Consider the following 16,287-nt stretch of genomic DNA (forward strand, 5'->3'; position numbering starts at 1 on the left):
TCAATATTGTACACACCTCTCCACTACCCTGCCGATTTGTTCATATTGTCCACCTGCTAAGTCTTGCCCATTTACACGGAAACCTCTTATGGATATGGATTATTTATGGTTTATTTATTGTGACGAAACCCCTTCTCAGCCCCTGTGGGTTCCTACGCTTACTGGTGGCTCTCTGTTGTGCCTCAGAGACTCACGGAGACCCCTTATCTACCCCGGCCTTTCCAGAGGCAGGAGTCTCTGCTTAGTGAGCTGTCCTCAACACAGGCAAGTCCAGAATGGGGAGGATAAAGCCAGTCCCCCTGCAGGCCCATGCCTGCTCCAGTGGAGTAACCCTCTGGGGAAGGGTGGGGGGGGTCCAGACCCACCCTCTACCCTGGACTCCGGCCCAGGGTTCCTACGAGGTCAAGAGGCTGCTGGCAGGGCCTTCACCCCTGCCCCAGTGTGGCAACCTCACCCTGGGCCACTTCACCCACTGCTTTCCTGTGGTACCTTCTTGCTCTCTGGTGCACCTTCCAAAACCTTCCCCCTGCTACCAGCTAGGGGGGACCTTTTATAGGGAGTTCAGGGCCTCAGCTGACCAATGAGGGCTAGTTAGACTCAGGTGCGGCTGATTCCTAACAAGGCCCCAGCTGCCTGTCCTAATTGGGCCTAGTCAGGAAACAAGAAGGCATTAGCCCACCAGCTGGCATATCTTCCTTCTAGAAGGCTCCTGAAGCTTCCAGGCAGCAGTCTGCCACACTATACAGTTTTGTACAGGAATATTAATCCAATTAACCAAACTGTCAATTAAAACAGGACTGGTTAAACTGCATTAAACTCCTGTGTGAATGTTCTCATCCAAAATTGAAGTAGCCTTAATTCTGCATACCTTCATTCAGAGTGGTTTTCTTATTTGAACCCAATTCTCAATCCAGTAGTAATTACTCTAAATTAACAGCAATGCCAAGTTTGTGTGTGAAGGACAACTAATTAAAAACATGTCATTTTCCTTTTGCAATTTACCTTTGCAAGCACATGCATGCAACTGACACCTTCTGAGCTGAAACAAAAAAAACTCCAACTCATATTTGTGGGTTTTATAACCAGCTGTATTCTGGAAAACTGTTTCCATGACAGCACACTGAACATGGAAACCCATTTATGCCCATACAAAGATGAAAAGATCTTCCAGCAGTTTTTATAGTACAGCAATTTGGAAAGCCCTACAGCATATTCAAAAGTAAGCTTCATTTCAGGAGACAAAGATGGGATGTGACAATTATCGCAGAACCATCTATTACTATGGATGCTCAACAACCTAGAAATGTCACCTCTTGTCATGTTACTCTGACACTCCTGGTGATTTTAATCTGCTTTTGTCTTCCTAAAGTGAGCAATACAAAGGACAGGTGGAATATTAGATTTTAAACTATTGGATGCTTTGTTCAACGAAAACAGATAAGCCAAATGTAGAATTCTTGTAGTGACCTTGAGAGCATGGAAAGACTGCCACAGAACATTTCCATAGAAACATATGGCAGAGTGGTTACCATTAAGTGATAATTTTGCACAAACACCTGGAAATTACAACACTGCTGATTCAGTTAATCTTTCAACACCTTAAATCATGTCCAGCGCTGGAAAGCATGAACCTGTGGCAAATGCAATGCTATCAGAAACTTGATTCTGTGTCATGTATTTCATGCTGGCTCTATCCCCAAATGTGTACTGTACTAAACAAAAAGCAGCAGCCCCAAGGAAGGAAAGAGGTGTCAGGACAACAAAGAAAAGAGACACCCTCCACAGAGAATTGAAGACAAAATGGTTAAAAAGACAGAAGGAAACATGGCTTCCAACAGCAGCAAACATAACACAGGCTCACATACCAAAAGTAGCGTGACTTGTGTCGGAAGACAGAGGAACAGTCAGTCACTGATAGATGGGTTTAAGGCAAGTGACTAGATCTGGTCCACAGGTACATTCTTAGATCCAAGAAGTGTGCCTCAGTTCTCCCTCTCTCAAATGGGGAGACTTGTCCAGTCTTTAGCTCACCCCAGGCCATCTTGTGCTTTTTTGACTATAAGCTCTTCAGAACAGCGTGATGAGGCTTCTGCTCCCACACTGGCAGAGGAGTTAAAAAATAACCTGGGGTGCTGTGCAGGAAGCAACTAATAGCAAGGAACGTGTGAGGAACAGCCAGTTAGGACTCAGAAGGCCCATATAAAAATCGAACTGCAGGCTCGAGTACTTCAGTTACTGTGAGGATCCCACAGAGGAAGGATGGTGTCCCTGGAGGGCTGAGAAAATTTTCAGCACCGTGGACAGAGCAGTGACTGCTGGGACTGAGCAGCTTAGTAATGCCAATAAGGCTGCAGAAGTTGCTGTGGGTAAAGTAAAGTGGCCCAGGGAAACAGAGCCACATTGACTGATGGTACGGAGGGGTAGCAGGAGGCTACAATTTAAAGGGTCCTTGGTTTGGGGCGCGAAGTAGAGGGTGGGCCCAGATTCATCCCCCCACACACTAATCAGGGAAGTGGCAGGACAGCTGGACAAACGTATTGCCTTATGCCTGGAAGAGGGAGAAAGTGGTTGGCAACCTAGCCAAAGGACTGAGTTGCAAAAGGGATGTTGCAGTTCTTGGAGCTAAGAGAGCAGCCATTGGTGGCAGCAGACAGAGTGCCAGTGTTCATACAGTGGATGTGGGCATTAGCCTTGAGCTAAACCCCAGCATGACATGGAGTCGCACTATAAGTGAGAGAGCAGTATGATAGCTCAGAGCTCTAGTATGAAATGTGAAAAAAGCCTGTTGGGAGTCTCTGGATTAAGTTTAGAGGCAAGTGTAACAAGGGTGCTGTCATGGTGGAGATCTGCTATAAACCACCAGACCAAGGTGAAGAGGTGAAAAAAGGCTTTCTTCAGACAACTGAGAAAAGCTTCCAGATCACAGGCCCTGCTTCTCATAGGGGACTTCGGTCATCTGCCGGGAGACAAATACTGAAGTACACAGATAATCTAGGAAGTTTTTGGAGCATATTGGGGAAAACTTCCTGTTGCAAGTGCTGATGGAATCAACCAGGGACCATGCTCAGCTTGACCTGCTGGAAGTTGGTAGGGGAAGAGATGCAGGTGGCAACCTGAACAGGAGTGATTATCAGATATTCAAGTTCAACATCCTGGCCAAAGGAAAAAAGGCAAGCAGCAGAATACGGACCCTGGACTTCAGAAAAGCAGACTTGACTCCCTAAGGGAACTGATGGGTAGGGTCCCCTGGGAAGCTAACATGAAGGGGAAGAGAGTCCAGGAGAGACTGTTGTATTTTCAAGAACCCTTACTAAAGGTGCAGGAACACAACCATACTGAGTTACAGCAAAAATAGCAAATATGGTAGGCAACCAGCCTGCATTAACAGAGAAATCTTGATGAGCTTAAATAGGAAACTGACAAGAAGTGGAAATTTGGAGAGATGACTAGGAAACAGTATAAATATATTGCTTGAGCATGCAAGGGTGTAATCTGGAAGGCCAATGTGAAATTGGAGTTGAAGCTAGGAAGTGATGTGAGGTTTCTACAGGCAAGTTAACAATAACAAGGTGATCAGCCCTTACATGATGTGGGAGGTAACTTTATGATAGATGATGTGGAAAAATCTGAAATACTCAAATATTTTTTGCCTCTGTCTTCAAAGATAAGCTGCATCCCAGCAGCAATCCCAGACTGCTGCATCAGGCAGCACAATACATGGAGGAGGTGGGCAGCCTGCACTGGCGAAAGAACAGGGTAAGACCAATTGAGAAAAACTGGACATACACAAATCTATGGGGTCAGACCTAATACATCTGAGGGTGCTGAGGGAGTTGGATGATGTGATTGCAGAGCCATTAGACATTATCTTTGACAACTCCTGGCAAACAAGGGAGGGTCCCAGATTATTGGGAAAAAGGAAATGTAGTGCCCATCTTTAAAGAAGGAGAATCCAAGGAACTACACGTCAACTTCACCTCTGTCCCTGGAAAAATCATGGAGGGAATCCTCAAGAAATCCATTTTGAAGCCCTTGAAAGAGAGGAAAAGTGATCAGGAATAGTCAACATAGATTTACCAAAGGCAAATCATGCCTGAGTACCTTTTATGATGAAGTAACTGGCTCTGTGGATATGGGAAAGTTGGTGAATGTGATATACCTGGACCTTAGCAAAGATTTTTATACAGCGTTTCATAGTATACTTACCAGGAAGTTAAATAAATATTGATTGGATAAATGGCCTTTAAGGTGGATAGAAAGCTGACTAGATCAGTGGGCTCAATGGTCTATGTATGTTTGGTGGCCGGTTCAAGCAGATTACCCCTATGGTCAGTTCTGGGGCCGTTTTCTTTTCCCCCAACATCTTTATTCATGACCTGGATGAGGGGATGGATTGCACGCTCAGCAATCATGTGGATTACACTAAACTAGGGGGAGAGCTTGGTTCACTGGAGGGTGGGGCCAGGGTGTCCATAGACACAAACAAATGGAAGGACTGGGCCAAAAGAAATCTAATGAGGTTCAACAAAGACAAGTGCAGAGTCCTGCACTTAGGAATCCCAAGCACCACCCCAGGCTGGGAACTGAGTGGTCAAGTAGCAGTTCTGCAGAAAAGGACCTGGGGATTACAGTGGATGAGAAGCTGGATATGAGCCAACAATGTGCCCTTGTAGCCAATAAGCCTAACAGCATCCTGGGGTGCACTAGTAGGAGCATTTCCAGCAAACTGAGGGAAGAGATTATGCCCCATTTATTCAGCACTAGTGAGGCTGCATCTGGAGGATTGTGTATAATTCGGAGTCTCCTTTTACAGAAGGGATGTAGGTGCACTAGAGAGTGTCCAGAGGAGGGTGACAAAAATGATTAGGAGTCTGGAGTGAAAGACTTATGAGGAGAGAAAGAGGGATTCTGGGGTTTAGTCTACAGAAGAGAAGAGTGAGGCGGGATTTGAAAGCAGCCTTCAACTATCCTGATGGTGGGTTCCAAAGAAGGTGGAGAGAGGCTTCTCTCAGTGGTAAAGTATGACAGAATTGGGAGCAACGGTCTCAAGCTGCCGTGGGGAAGGTCCAGGTTGGATATTAGGAAAAACTATTTCACTAGGAGAGTGGTAAAGTTCAAGAATGGGTTGATTCCTCTTCCCTAGAGGTACTCAAGTCCCAGCTTGACAAAGTCCTGGCCGAGTTGATTTAGTTTGGATTGGTTGTGCTTTCAGCAGGAGGCTGGACTTGATGACCTCCTAAGATTTCTTCCAACCCTATGAGTCTATGGCCAGGAGGGGTTCCAGTCTGGCAATCAGAGCTTCACCCTATGACACACAGCCAACAGCTCTCACTATGTGTACGTACCCATAGCACAATGGAGCCTTGATTTTACTTAGGGACCCTACAACTACTAATAATAAATAGTTAATGAGGTGACATCATTGGGATAATCTGAAGCAAGTTCACAAAAGACAATTTTGAACAATTCTAGGCAGTTAAGGAGGCAGCAGTTTAAAATACATATACACATACAAATTAGACTAATGAATATTAAACATACATGGCAGCATCAGTGGATCAAAGTAACAATATAAAGCATTACATGGCAATGAAAGTGGCACAAATTCCAGACCCAATACTTAATTTTAGAACAACTCTGGAGAGTTCTTAATAGACGACAAAGGACTCCTCCCCTGAGCGGGCCTATGGAGCAGCAGCAAAGCACTGCTGGGGTACTGCCTAGAACTGGGTGGGAATTGTTTTGATGTAACATATTTGACTAATGAACACTCTAAACCGTTTGCAGGAAAGGGTCCCAAAGGATGAAATTACCAAAAGGCTGGAAAAGTTTTTAAATGTCTTTTAAATGAGAAAAGAAACCCTAATGTCTTCATTCTGAAACTTGTTAAAATGGAACATTTGGGAAGTTTCTAAAGAAAGACTTTTTCCCCCTTTAGAAACAATTTTTCATTGAAAAAAAATCCATTTAATCTACACTTAAGGTTAAAGAAAAAAACAAACAAAACTTTTGATTGACAAAATATTTTTCCTCCATTTCTGAGTTGATAAAAAATTGGGGTTTTGATTTTTAATCACAATTCAATATAGGAAAAAAATTGAAATCTCAATAATTCACTGCCCAGTTTAGTTTACTGCCCAGCTCAATTGCTATCTCATCTCTAGAGCACCTGACTGTCATGTGCACAGCTTTGGGAAAGCCATGAAATGTGCCACAGCTTTATTTTGATTTTCAGAAATTAACCTACTGTTGATAGCAATGGCTCAGACGCTTTGAAGTATTTTTCCTTAAAAATAGATATTTTCCCCTAAAACAAATGTTTTCATTAAAAATTACTGACCATCATTTAGTCTTTAAAACATTGCTTGCCTGCCTCTCCCTCTTAACCCACACACACAAAAAAATTTTCAATGAAATTGTTCTTTACCCAAACCCCAGGTTCTAGAAAACAAAACAAGTCTAACGTTTCAGTGCATTTGATTAAAAAAAAGAGATGCCAAAAAGACTTACAAATCAAATTAAAAACCCTAAAAAGCAAATAGGTCTATTTCAGAGCTTTCAAAATGTCAGTGTTTTCCAACATTTTTCAATTAGCTCCAGCTTTTATTTTTCCAGTAAGTTCCCAAAATTGTCCATATCCCTCCAAAGTCCTTAAAAACCTTTCCTATTTAAAAGTACACTTTGCATTCTGAATTGATGTATTGTTTAAGCTTCACAAAACCTGAAATTGAGTTTTGATTTGCTGGTAACATTTTGTAAACCCTTTATATGGGTAGATTACCTTCAGCCTCTGCACTCATTATTCCTAGTATGACTGCATATTGCAAGTTAGCTGTGATTTAGTATGATTTGCATCCTTGTCCTTGTAGCACTGAACCTTTCTGGTGTTTACTTGGAAAGAATGGGTTTCGGCTTAACAGTGCTTCTTTCATTGCCGCAGGTACATCCGTCACTGATGAGCATGCTATCATAAATTTGAATAAAAACCAAGAGAAACTGAATTGTGAAAGCAAATGTCTCAGGTGCCATTACAGTATGCTCCCAGAACATGGAGAGGGGCATTTACCTGGAAAATTTATCTTGAGAAAGTTAGTGATGGATGGATTCACAAAGAGAATGGTCCAGAAGATCCTATTGTGGAAGGCAGCGTGTGCAAAGAATTTCAAGGGGAAGGAATGCAAACTGTGGCAATATGTGAATTGGTGTTATTAAAAATAGAATTTCGAAGAGCAGAAGTTAAGCTACCCACAAAACCCACTGTGGTGTTCTTAGGTTACAGTTCAAAGGAAGTTATTTTCTGGGGAAGGGATCCACTAATAATGATTATATTAGCAGCCAGATATGCGGCAACTTGATTTGGGGAAAGGAAATAAGATCGCCAACACTAGTGGCCTGGAAAAATAAAGTACGAGAGATGGAAAAAATGTGGACAACATTATAAGCAGGATTGAGTCAAATTTATATCTTGTTACCATTTGGGAGATTTGAACAAAACACACACATGCGCGTGCACACAAATATAACAGGAGACTCAAACACAAGAGGCAATAGACAGGTCAAAAATATTTGCATGGAAATTTCATTCATGCGAATAACTACAAAATAAAAAGTTCTTTCCCAAAGCCTAGTATCACTTCTATTGTAACACTTGGTAGCAAGGCCTATCTCAAGAATGCATCTTTAATTTGGGAGGCTTGATTAAGCATGTGCTTAAATCCTATCAAAGCTAAAGCAACTCAACCACATGCTTAAAGTTATACACTTATTTGTAAAAACAATGAGAAGTCTTGTAGACGAATTGAGTTTTGAAGGTTTGTGGTTTGTAGAATGATGGCTACTTTTAAATCCTTGACTGAATGTCCAGGGAAGTAAATATGTTCCCCACAAGTTCACATGTTTGCAACACGGACACTCTGCAACCTCCCTTGGAAAATGACTGTGGGAGACAGACCAGTCCTTGCCTAAATACAGTCCCTCATCCTGAAGCAACTACTCATCCACTATCACATAACACAGCCCAGGAACATTTACTTGTCCCCACAACAAACCCTGTTGCCAACTCTGTCCACATATCTTTGGAAGCAAGATCATCATAGGGCCTATGCATATAAGCCACATCACCAGGGGCTCCTACATCGGCATGCCCACTGATGTGACATATGCCATCAAAGGCCAGAAATGCCCCTCTGCCATCTATATTGGGCAAACTGGACAAATCTAATAAATCTGTTAGTCTCTAAGGTGCTACAGGACTCCTCCTTGTTTTTCGCTGTAAACTGGGTGCTTGGGCAGCCACCCAGGAGAGAGTCAAATGCCACCCAGCTGATTAGCAGAGCACCCTCAGCTGACAAGGTCTGTTTCTATTGGTGGTGCACGTATGCAAGTGCCTTTTGACACACATAACAAAACTTGTTCTGCACATGAAGGAAAATTAGAGGGAACACTGGTAAAAAGTCCATCGATTACCTGACTGTGTCACAGAATGAACTCCAACAATGATCAATATTAGAATCCTGAAGTCCTGATCAAGTCCAGGTTACTAAACAACTACCCAATTCTACTGATGAGGCCAACCTGCACAGCCTCATACGACTGAGTAGCTGTAGGGAGAGAAGCAAGGCCCTCAGCAACTCTGAGGCAATGGGAATCTTCCCCAGGACTCCACTGGCCTGTGGATCAAAGCCTTTTTTTTAGGATGCAGTGGGATCCTCTAGAACAAAATGTGCTACTGTAAATATCAGTTAGAGTTATGCCTACATAGCCTGCATGCTGAGACAAGCAACAGACCTAAATTCTCTGTAGATCAAACCAGACAATAGGAGGCCTGGTACACAGCGAGTCATATGTAAATCTTTGGATGTTTCTAATTTGCTGTTTGTCATTTAACATTTAACAGCAAGTTGGTTTCTTTTGCCTTTTCTCCTCTGAACACATGAAATTTCTCCAAAGTTACTTGTGAAATATGTTTGTAGAGGTTAATTCAGGACAAAAATCCCTGCAAGCAAATGGTACAGAAACTGACAACATATTCTCTTTTTTTTATGATTTCTGACAATCCCTAGTAAAATGTGCTGCTGCTACCAAGGGAGCCAGCTCCAGCATAACTCATTTTATGTTATGATCTGGAGAAGTAAATCTTTCTGAGCCCTTGCTGACATTGAGCTAGAGCATAAGTCTAGATTTGTAAAGTTAATATATCAAGTCGCAATAGGAAAGCAGATGAATTTAAGTTGAAAGAAAAAGTGATGTAGGATGTTGTGTCTTCGCTCTCTACTGAACATTTACCATAGCTCTGAAAGGATTGCATTTTTATTGCTAAATATCACTAAATATCCATCCCAATATACATGCACAAACCAAAGAAAAATATTTGCATTGTTAAGACAAAAGCTCTCGATAAGGAAAGTAAAGACAGTACTGCTTTAGCCCTTACTGGAGTTTAATTTAAGGTTATTTACTTTGTGTATTTTGACAGATGATGCTGATAATTTGTGGATTAAAGGTTAAAAGCTTTCATTTTTTGAATCACAATATCTAGTTCACGAAATAACTATTGGCTGATCTGCCTCCATAATTTCCCCAGCTGTGAAAATATAAATTGATCAAAAATATTTATTCCCTATAATTTTATGCAGCCATGAAAACAAATCTATAAAAATAAAAACAGATTTTAACAAACATCAATATTACCTATTGAAATTATTGCAAAAAATTCTGCCAAGCCCTGTACAGAGTATGAAGAAATCACAGGGATGCAGTTGCATTTCAAAAAATGCACTAAATAGGCTAACAAAAGAGACATAGGTTGTTAATGGCTTCTGCAACAGAAGATAGAGTGGTCCACTAGTGGTCTCAAATTATTTAAAGGAATATCACTCAATTCTCATCCAGTATAGGTTAAACCTCTCTAGTCCAGCATGCTCTTGGTCCCATCAACATCTGTAACCAGCACGATTTTTTAGTTAGCCACATGACCACTTATCTTGGGCATGGCCAAGTTTTCCATAGTCCCATAAAATTTGTTCATAGACTTCAGTCCTGGCTCTCAGTGTTCTGTGCTGTTCTTTAGCTCTAATTTTCTCCTAAATGTCTTCTAAGAGCCCAGTAACGCTGGTAGGCAACACTGACCTCCTGTGGTCCAGCAAACTCTCGTTTGGCACAACTCAGTTCCTCAGGGTGGCGACCAGAGAGGTTCAATCTGTACAGGAAAGAATGCCATGCACAAGATAGCACCAGACTTTTTGGTTTCTCAAACATGGTGAAATTATGTAACTTTTAGCCTTCTTCCAGGGCAGTATAACAGGGACTTGGATGAGAATCTGAGTATCCCCAGTTCTCTGTTGGGATCAGTGGGAGTTGATGGTTTTCAATTTCACCTTGCAGCTCTTTAAAAGGTTCAAGTTAGATCCCAGCCTACATTCAGATGTAAGCACTTTGGCTAGGTCTGCCCTAGACCAAAAAGTTGATCCAAGATACTCAATTCCAGCTATGACAACTGTGTAGCTGAAATCAACGTACACTAGAACAGTTTTTCTGGACGTCCACACAGAGGGAGTTAGATGAGAAAAAACTCTTTCGACTCTTTTACTCCTTGCAAGGATGAGGAGTACCAAGACTGACTGTAGAGCCTGAAGATTTGATTTAGTGTGTCCCCACTCAAGGAACAGATCTTCTGGTAAGTGTACCCACATACCCCAACTCAGCATGCCTCATATATGGGACTGAAGCTGTTTTACAAGTGTACTTCTCTAAGCTTGTTTGTGTAAAAAGATGATGGGAACAATGCTAGAGATTTTGTCAAGTATTTTGAGCTCTGTGGATGGGAAGTGCCATGAAAGAGAGGGTGATAATACCCATCTCACACTCTGTCCATCTAAGGATTTGCTGAAGGCACACATGAAAAAGTGCAGCATCAGTGTTCCCACCACGGACCTCAGTGGAGAACAATAATCCACGAGGTGGTGGAGCTACTTGAGAGGTCCCACTGCAGTGCAGACAAGTAGAGGCAAAGAGGAAGAAGAAAAGAGCATCAAAAACTGCCCTGCACCCCTCCAGCAGCTACCAAACACCAGCCCCTTCTGTGGTAAGATCTGCAGCTCCAGAATCAGGCTGCTCAGTCACCAACAGACTCACAAAGAGGAGGGTGACATGAAGACCTCCTATTCATTACCAAGTGACCACCAAGGAGGAGACCCATCTCCCACACTCTGTCCATCTTTTGTATTTAGAATGAAAGCTCTTGTGTGCAGGAACTAGGTGGCTATATGTATGCACATCTTTAGCACAATGAGGTCCTGGCCCTGTTTGGGATAGTTTGGTGCTACTTGGCTTGCATGGCCATGCCCACTCACACAAGCTTAAGTCACAGCAAGTTTTTGGCAGAAGCTTGAAGAGACCCCAACTCCTCAGACCCTCAGTCTTGTGCCCCATCATCCCGTCCCTCATGCTGGCTCCATGTTGTCCTCTCACTAGTTTAAGACATCTAATCCTGTTAGATCAATCAATATCAGGGGCTGTTTTACAAAGTTCAATTCAGTTTCCATTTGAGAAGTTTGTTTTCTAGCATTTGCAGCCAGCCTCTGGAGCCCAGCAGATGGACACAGCAATGCCCAGTGGAGGTTTCCCATCTGCTCTTGGCTGGCTCAGAGTGCTAGCTTTGCCTTCCAACAGCCACTTTCAACCCCAAAGGAATCTGGGCTTTTAGAAACCACAAATGAAATATTATTCGTATCATAAAGACAAAAGGTGATGAATAGTTTCAAAGTGTTGTCATTGCAAAGCTTTCAAAAAGAGCCGATTTTAACATTTTTGCCCATTTTTAATCCAAAGTTCCCTTTTTTCTTCACCACTGCCCTCTGCTTCTCCCTCTACCCCAATTTTCCATCTTTGTCACAAGTAAAAAAACAGAAAAGCAAAACCACTAAAGATCTCCTGCTTCTTCAGCCTGGCACCTGCAGGTGTCCAGCAGGAATTCCCCTCCTCGTCCCCACCATATTCTGTTTTGGTTTTTTCTGCTTCTTCTGAATTATCAGTGTCAGCCCCCACCGAAGACAGGGGGGAACGGTGCTCTAAGGTGGCACCAAGAATTTTCTAGCTCAGGTGCGTGGCTGATGGGTCTTTGCTAATGAGCTCAGGGTCTAACTCATCACCATATGTGGGAATTGAGAAGGAATTTTCCCCCAGTCTAGACTGGCAGTGATCTTGTGGGGGCTTCACCTCCCTGGGTGGTGTGTAGGTGTGGGCAGGCTCACTGACAAGGGGGGAAGGGGATGAGTGTGGGTGTGCCCAGTGATTCAAAGGGCCTGGGGCTCCCATTCACCACTGCTGCTCTTGTGACATCCAGTGCTCCTGTCAAAACAGCAATGGTGGCTGGAGCCTTGAGCCCTTTAAATCACTACCAGAGGGCCATGCCGGGCACTCTGGGTGGTTTTGAGGGGGTGGGGCACCCTGCACTCTGAGGGCTGGCTGCCCCGTCCCCGTCCCCACCCCTTCTGCCTCAGATCTTGCCCCTTCTGGGAGCAAAGAGCTGTCCTCCCCCACATTTCCTAGAGGCCCACAGAGGTTCTGGGCCTCACTGGGTATGGGTCACTCACCAAAATCATTGGGGTATCCCTATCTTAATTGCTTCCCTGCCATTGCAGGGACCTTGGCCACTAGCATACTTTGGTCCCATGTACTCTCTGCCTGTGGCCTATAACTAGTTCTTGTGGGTCATGATACTTAGATATGCCTTTGGTGGTTGGGTTAGTGTTAGCAGGTTAGTGGATTAGTGTTAGTTGGGCAGGTGCTGAAGGCCTGTGACATACGCGAAGTCAGACTAGATGCTGAGGCTTTCCTGGCCTTAAATGCTAATAATTTTCTTAACTCTGAGAATTTCATAACTGCCTCAGGTTAGGCTACTGACCAAATAGCAACACTTAAGCGACTGTTCTGTGATCGCTCTGAGTCGAACTCCACCCCTGTACTTAACCTTCATAGACTTTGAAAAAGCCTTTGACAGTGTTGATAGACACACCTGTGGAAACTGTTGTAACACCCCGGTATCCCATCCAAAATTATTAACCTGATCAGTTCTATGTACGAACCCTCAACATGCCAAGTTGTTGACAATGGTGCCTTGACAGAATCCTTCAGCATATTTTCAGGAGTGCAACAAGGGTGTATATTGTCACCTTTCCTGCTCTTGATCACAATGGACTGGATTATGAGCTGGACAATGGACGGCCATCCACAGGGCTTTCAGTGGACACGTTTCAAACAGCTAGAGAATATTGACTTTGCTGATGTCACCCTCCTTTCACCAACACGAAAGCATGAAAGAAAGGTTGTGACACTAGACAAAACTGCCTCAAGACTGGACTGAGCATTAACAAGGGACAGACGAAGACAATGAGGATCAACCAGTCCAACACCAACACCACACTGGAAAGAGATGTCCTGGAATATGTGGAGCAGTTCACCTACTCATGGAGTATAATGAGAAGAGCTGGAGTAACAGATAAGGATATCAGTGACAGGATAGGGAAAGCAACAGCTGCATTCAACACTCTTCATCCCATATGGAGTTCACAAATAGTATCTGCGAAGATGAAACTATGGATCTTCAACACATATGCTCTTATATGGATGTGAGACCTGATGTCAGGGTTTTTTCTGTTGGAATGCCACAGTGCTTTCTCCCCAGTGCTGCCATTTTGGAAGGCAGCTGAGCTACATTCCCCATTCGGGGCAGTAGGAAGTGGCAAAATGTGGCTCAATTAGAGCCACACATACGGAGTGCCCCTCCCCTGACTCCACACATGCACCGCTCCTCCAGTCCTGGTGTGGCTCCTGCAGGCTCCACCTGGGAATCATGCAGCTCCTGCCACCCCAGTGCCTGCACCCCAGCACAGTGCCAGAAGCCTGGTGAAGTGCTTGCATGGGTCCAGTGGCCCAATGTGGCTCTAGTTGGAGCGGCCCCTGTGGCGCCAAGTCAGTAACTCACTGGCTTTTATTCGGGGAAAGAGGACTCAGAGTACCTGGCTCTGGGGAAGGGAGAGGGCATTCACGTGGGGGCAGCAGAAGGTACCTGGTCAGCTGGGGGCCTGGAGGTTCCTGCTTCTGTGGAAGGAGGAGGGCATTCAGTTGGGAGGCTAGGGATGGCTGGTTCTGGGAGAGGGCACTTGTGGGAGGTAGGCTGCAGGACCCTGGTTTGGGGGAGGCATTTCTTTAGAGTGGAGAGGGGGACAGTGGCAAATGTGCAAGGACAACCACCACAAGTATGGCGATCCTTGATTTACTACTGGACACCACTGCTCTAAGGAGCCATTTGCGGCTCCCGCTGCTGCCGTTCTCTTCCAGCTCCCTGCCTGCTGTGCTGAAAGAGGACTCAATTTAATTCATTTAACATTCAGCAGGAGGGATAAGGCTGTTCAACCAATTAAATTGAGTCCTATTCTTTCAGCGTGGCAGGCAGAGGGCTGGGGGAGCTGTGCAGCCATGAGGCAGAGCAAACCGCAGTCCAGAGAAGGAGCAGTGGAGGGCAGCAGCATGCTGCACTCCTGGGTAAGGCAAGCAAATCCTGGGTTTGTTGGGACTTAAGTTCCAGCACATTTTTCTGGGAAAAAAGGCACCACCTGACACACTGAGAAGCTTTCAATCACCAGCTATCGACATTCATAAACAGATGCCTGAGGTACATCCTTCACATCAAATGGCAAAACTTGGACACAGATAAGGAGCTTTGGAACAGAGCAGAACACAAACGACTTGACATTAAAATCAAGAGAATAAAGAGGGAATGGCCAGGCCACATACAGAAAACCATCATCCAGTATAGTCCGTCGAGCTCTTAAATGGAACCCCCATGAAAACGCAAAAGAGTGAGACCTCGGACAATGTGGAGAAGAACGACTGAGACCGAAGGACAACAATTGGGGTACTCCTGGTGTCAGCTAGAAGTTCTGTCCCAAGACAGAGCGCAGTGGAGGAGATTTGTAGATGACCTATGCTCCACATGGAGTACAAGGGTTTAAGTCAAGTGAAGTTTCAGGTTAGGAAGAAAGTGACTGCACCTGTGCATAGACAGGATATTTGTCAGATATAGGAAAACCTCTTAGCTTTCTCTGAAGCACTTGATCCAGGCCAGTGTTGGAGAGAGGATCTAGATGGACCTCAAGACTCAACTAGGACCAGGGCCCATCACATACATATACTCATGTCACTGTTACCTTGAGCTCCCCATACCTGCCTATTCTATTAACTGGCTCCTTTTCACCTCCCTCACAAGGTGTACAAAGCATTTGGTTGGTAGCCTGCCTGCCTACCTACTGTAGGTAGCAAGATTGGGGCCTAGACAGTAAACTCTTGCGGGGCAAGGACTCTCTTTATTCTTGTGTTCATACAGCTCCTAGCATAATGGGGTCTCTAGACCACACCATAATGAGACAGATCTGGCATGTCGGTTCATAATGAAATCACTCAGTGAACAGTGGTATTCAGAGTGCCACAGTAGCACTGGATGTGTAAAGGAAATAACTGCAGATATGCAAGAAGAGTGGATGCATGGTGACTTATGGAGAACCCTGCGTGGAAACAGGGACGTCTTGGACCTCACAAGAAGATAGGCATCTGCATCACAATTACTCATTCTGTATTACTGCACAGAAGCACCTCCCTCTGCTTTGGTCCCTGCAGCCTCCCAAACAGCCATCATAAACTTGACCACTGAAATTAACCAAAATTTGTGGGAAAAATAGATTAAAGGCATCAGGTGCTAAGCCAGACAGCAGAGAGAGCCTGGAGCATTCTGGGGATGCAATGAAACCACACTGAATGTATATTTTAATTCAATTATATTGAACAATTTTATGAACAGCTGCAGAGTTCAAACAAAGTGCACTCCTTAAGTTTGCAGTAACTGGGCATGAAAGTGTCATGGAAATGTCAGTTCACTAACGTATTTGTAGCCGCAGCACAAAATTCTCTTAATGCTTTCCGTTCAGATAAGCTCAGATTCAGCAAAGCACCTGTTTGCGTCCCACTGACATAAACAAGAAAGAAAGCACACGCTCAAGTGGTTTCATCACCTGGGGCCAGTATTACCCCAAGCACTGAGATCAGGGCAAGCGAAATATGGCCCGTGGGCCAGCTCCACACCACAGCCCAGTGAGAACCTTAGAAAAGCTTCTTGGTGTCTCTGCCTCTGCTCAAAGCGACCAGTTGTGGGGGTCACGTGTTTCTTTGAGCGCTTCTAGGAACCTGGGTGGGAGGAAAGGCTTCACACGGCACAATCTCGCAGCTCCCATG

Source organism: Carettochelys insculpta, chromosome 31 (genome assembly GCF_033958435.1).
Source record: "Carettochelys insculpta isolate YL-2023 chromosome 31, ASM3395843v1, whole genome shotgun sequence".
NCBI lineage: Eukaryota > Metazoa > Chordata > Testudines > Carettochelyidae > Carettochelys > Carettochelys insculpta.